Here is a 5629-nt window from a genome sequence, read left to right as displayed (position 1 = left end):
TATATCAGGAATTTTAGTATGGTGATAGAAACCTGGCTAATATACCAGCCCATTCCTAATAAGGTACTAACAAATAGAGAAATAGCAAATGGCAGGCTACTGAAAGAAAAGAAGGGAAAATCATAAACCAGAAGAGCAAAATGAAGAGTTAACTGGACCAAATGACACTCTGACATATTCTTAGCAATATCTGCCCATTACAAAAAGAAGCCATTCTCCTGTCGGGGAAATGGTATTTAGAATCAAATGGCTATGGAGAAATGAGAGAGAATGAAAACAAAACACTGCCCTTAAGATACGAAGAATAGACCTTTGAATCCACAATGTATCCAAAATGTACCTAAAAACGAATTAAAAGGCAATCATTTCTCTAAACACTTTAAGAGTTGAGAAGGAAGTTTTTAATGCTCTCCCTTCCATCTTGTGGAGTTATGCCCTTGCTGTTACCTTAACCAAGTTGGTTATATAATGTATTTTTCTAGTGTGGATTTTCTTCCTTCTCAGTAATGAAAAAGCTGTCGTTTTGTTGGCTAATGACAGTTGTTTAATGTGTAAATTGTATACACAGACTTTCCAAAGTCCTATGATTCTCCTGATGTACTCAACAGGGTGATTTCAAAATTTCGACTTTAAATGGTGTGTTATGGTTTAGATGTGAGGTATCCCCCAAAAGCTCATGTGTGAGACAATGTAAGAAAGTTTAGAGGTGAAATGTTTGGGTCAAGAGCCTTAACTTAATCGGTGCATTAATCCCTTGATGGTGATTAAGTGGGTGGTAGCTTTAGGCATGTAGGGTGTGGCTGGAGGAGGTGGGCATTGGGGGCATGCCTTTGAGGTATAACTTTTGTCCCTAGAGAGTAGAGCTGTCTCTCTGCTTCTTGGTGACCATATCCTGAGATGTTTTCCTCCTCCACACCTTTCCACCATGATGTTCTGCCTCACCTCAAGCCCAGAGCAATAGAGGCAGCTGACTATGAACTGAGACTTCTGAAACCTTGAGCCCTAAAGTATTCCTCCTCTAAAATTGTTCTTGGCAGGTCTTTTGATCACAGCAGCAAAAAGCTGACTAAAACATGATGTAATTTTTTTCGGTTTGCATTAATAAACATTTTCATTGTGAACACTGATATCTACGGCTGCATCAAAACATTATTCAGATAGTCCCCAACTTTTCAGTGGGTATTCAGATAGTCCCCAACTTTTCAATGGATTTCAAAAGTTTTTGACAAACTTATATGCAATGGAGAATATTTTCTCTTTAATCCCTAATGAAGCTGTAATAAGATCTGATCCCTTCCTGATCTCTACCTTTCCTCAGTGTCTCCTCTTTGGAACCTCTGTTGTTAAAAACAGTTTAGCCCTGATCGCCAAAAACAAAAAAACAGACAAGGCAACACTCCCCACTCACTGGACAGTCTTCTTCCCTGTTTTGGTTACACCAGTCACATCTTACTAGATATCTGCATTTGAAAGATCTGCAGAATCTAACTGGTCCAAAACAACTCTTGCTTTTTTTTTTTTTTTTTTTGGTACTGGGAATTGAACCCAGGGGCACTCAACCACTGAGCCACATCCCCAGCCCTATTTTGTATTTTTATTTAGAGACAGACTCTCACTAAGTTGCTTAGGGCCTCGCTAAGTTGCCAAGGCTGGCTTTGAACTCATGATCCTCCTGCCTCAGCCTCCAGAGCCACTGGGATTACAGGCGTGCACCACCACCCGGCAACCCTTGCTATCTTTAAAGCTGCCCAGAGGAGTAAAACAAAATTTAGGGTCAGCTACTCCTTTTCCACCTCCCTTGTTTCCCCAGGTAAGCGTCCTTTCTCTTGAATCCTTAGCAACAATTACCCTTATAAGAAAATCTTTACAAGATAAAATCTAAACTTCTCCAGGCATACTGCAGAGAAATGACAAACTCTCTTTGTGAAGGGTCGGATAGTAAAAACAGTTTCCCTCTGTATTTGCAGGTTCCACATTCTCAGATACAACTAACTGCAGATGGAAAATATTTGGGGAAAAGAATGTTTCTGTACTGAACATGTATATACAGGCTATTTTTTTCTTGTCACTATTCCCTAAAGAATACAGTATTAACAACTACTTAAATAGCATTTATATTGCATTAGGTATTATAAGCAATCTAGAAATGATTTAAAGAATAGAGGAGGATATGCACAGATTCTATTCAAAGACTGCCATTGTATATAAGGGACTGGAGCATGAGCAGATTTTGGTATCCACAGGGTTTCCTGGAATCAAGCCCCCATGGATATAGAGGGACAAGTGTATTTTAAACTTTGTTAGCAACCTATGGTCTTTGTTGCATCATTTTCTTTTTAAACAATCCTTTAAAAATATAAAAAAATACCAGGCTTGGTGACACACACCCATAATCCTAAATACTTAGTAGGTTGAGGCACGAGGATCCGAGTTCCAGGCCAGCCTCGGCAACATAGCAAGACCCTGTCTCAAAATAAAATGAAAAGGGCTGGGGAAGTAGCTCAGTGGTAGAGGACCCCTGGGATCCATTCCTAGTATTGGGGAAAAAAAAAAAAAAAAAGGAAAAACTGTTCTCACTTAACAGACAACAAAAATGATGTGTGGGGCAAATCTGTCCCATAGATCATGTTTTTCTGACCCCTGACAAATAGGACCTTTCACACTTTGAACCCAAATTACCTCTCTGGTTTCTTGCTGCTGCTTGTTCCAATTTTCCTCCTTTTCTGGGCGTCCTGAATTTATTCAGTTTTCTGAATATACATTTTTTCCATCCTTTGATACACTTGGTTTATGTCCTTTTCTCTCTGTAAAAGGAGTGACTCTTCTTGCAGACAAAACCCAAACATGCTTTAAAGACACTTCTTGAAAGGTAATTTCTACTTGGGTGAGGTGGTGCACGCCTGTAATCCCAGTGGCTCAGGAGGCTGAGGCAGGAGGATCCTGAGTTGAAGGCCAGCCTCAGCAACTTAGAGAGGTCTTAAGCAACTCAGTGAGACCCTGTCTCTAAATAAAATATTTTAAAAGGGCTGGGATATGGTTCAGTGGTTAAGTGCCCTTGGGTTCAATACCAAAAAAACATTTTTTAAAGTAACTTCTATACGGTTTTTGTCCGGAGCCGGCAGGTCACGCGCCCTGCCTTGCCTCCTGCTGAGCTAAGATGGCGTCTGCTGGATGCTGGCGGGGCGTGCCTCTACCTGTTTACACACCTGTCAGACTATACCAGGTGCTTCAGACTAGATTGCGTGGTGCTTCATGATTGGCCAACTACACTTCCTTATTGGAGTTTTGTCTCGAGACTAGTCTTGCCTTTGCGCGCTTTCCTCTGATTGGTTTCTGTACTTTATATTAACTGTGTTTCTTCCTCTAATAAATGAGACGATCACGCTTTTGTCTTGTCTCCATTTCCTGTGTCTCTTGTCTCACTCAATCCCCGCACCCCCCTCCAGGTACCCGTTGATGTCCTGTGGGCCGGGGCAGGTTTTGCTCTATTTTCCCCAAAGATCTCCCTCCTTTCCTTGTGATCCTTGTTGAGTTTGAAGCAGGTAGACTTTGTATTTTGATTTAGCATTTGGATGAACTTTGGAGTCAGCTAGACCTGAATTCAAATTACCTCTGTCTTTCCTAGCTTTGTCTTTGAAAAAAGTGTAACTCTTTCTTAGCTCCAGATTCCTTCTCTCAAAATTTGGAAGAATGAACAGAAAATAAGATAATACAATCAAGTATGTAAAGAGTTTGAGCCAGGTGTGGCAAATGGGAGACTGAGGCAGGAGGATCATAAGTTCAAGATCACAAGCAACTTAGTGAGATCCTAAGCAACTTAGCGAGACCCTGTCTTAAAAAATAAAAAATAACAATGGGCTGGAGTTGTTGCTCAGTGATGTAATGAGACAAGGAAATAATAGAAATTGCTATAGTTGTGTATCATATAGTAATAATAAGCTGTATTTGGTATTTTCCTGGACTCGTAAAACTAAAATCATAAAAGGCACCTGTGACAAACTTGCTGTGTGGCAGGATGACACTCCTGAACGATGCCAATATGAACCTTTATCTATGATTTGAGTGGGGGCTCCTAGTCCAGTCGTGTTCTGGTCTTTATCAATGAGGACCAGAGCATGACTGGGCTGAAAAATCACTACTTAAACCCCTGGACTTTTGGAGCAAACTGTCAGCAGCACGGTCACCACGGTCACCAGAGGACTCCACGTCGCTCTGTCTCTTGACTGCCCCAGCTGCTGTCCACTCCATCACTGATTGCTGATCGACCATTGTCACCGAGGCCAGAAGAATGACCACCTCTCCCACAGCAATGACTGCCACCCAGCCTCTGGCTTATCAGACACCCGAGGACATCCAAAGACATTCGAGGAGCTGAGAGAGGCTCCAGCTAAGAAGAAACCCCTCAGTCTTACTGACTGACTTCTTGGCTAAGAGACGTTGCATTAAGTCCATGGGGATTGGACTCTAGGTGAACAAGGGAGTGAATCTTCAATGTATCTGTGATTTGCTGTTATTAGGAATGTTAAGTTGAGTGTGCATTGCATGAATAAAATCCACTTGTTGGAACCAAACTTGATTCCTCTCTTACTGCTTGCAACAAGTGGTTAAGCACCTCTGGGTTCAATCTTTGTTTTAAAAAAAAAAATAGGAGTTTTGATCATGGCCAATAATTAACATTCATTAAAGGTTAGCTTTTATTATTCTACCATTAGTTCACTCACCAAATATTTATTGAGTACTACCAAAGGGCTAAACAATATGCTAGGCACTGTTACTGATAGATTAAAAAACAACATGGGCAAATTTTGGTCTTCCTTGACATTACAGGAACAAAGTAAAATATAAATACAAATTACAATTAGTGCTGAGAAAGAATTTTAAAAGGCAGAAGTTCTGACATATGCAATCAATCACCTACTAGGAGTAAAATAAATTAAGTCCTATATTTAACTTAGGTCACCCTTTTGAGCTCTTTAGACCCCTAACTACAAAATAAGGATTAGATTTCTATTTTTTTTTAAGTTGAATCAACTGCTTTATTCAACACAGTGCATTCTTTTTTTTTTTAATTTATTTTTATTGTAAACAGATGGGATACATGTTGTTTCTTTTTGTACATGGAGTAACAGCATACCATTTGCATATTCATAAATTTACATAGAGTAAAGATGTTTGATTCATTCCATTATTTTTTTCCTCCCCCACCACCCCTCCCACCTCTCTTTTCCCTCTATTCAGTCCCTCCTTTCTCCATTCTTGTCCCCCTCCCACCCCCCACTAAGTGTCATCATCCGCTTATCAGTGAGATCATTCCTCTTTTGGATTTTTGAGATTGGCTTATCTCACTTAACATGATATCCTCCAATTTCATCCATTTGCCTGCAAATGCCATAATTTTATTATTTTTTACAGCTGAGTAATATTCCATTGTATATATATACCACAGTTTCTTTATCCATTCATCAATTGAAGGGCATCTACGTTGATTCCATAGTCTGGCTATTGTGAATTGAGCCGCTATGAACATTGATGTGGCTGTATCTCTGTAGTGTGCTGATTTTAAGTCCTTTGGGTATAGGCCGAGGAGTGGGATAGCTGGGTCAAATGGTGGGTCCATTCCAAGTTTTCT

The sequence above is a fragment of the Sciurus vulgaris genome (genome assembly GCF_902686455.1).
Source record: "Sciurus vulgaris genome assembly, chromosome: X".
NCBI lineage: Eukaryota > Metazoa > Chordata > Mammalia > Rodentia > Sciuridae > Sciurus > Sciurus vulgaris.
The sequence above is the reverse complement of the archived record's forward strand: the minus strand, read 5'-3'. Positions refer to the sequence as shown.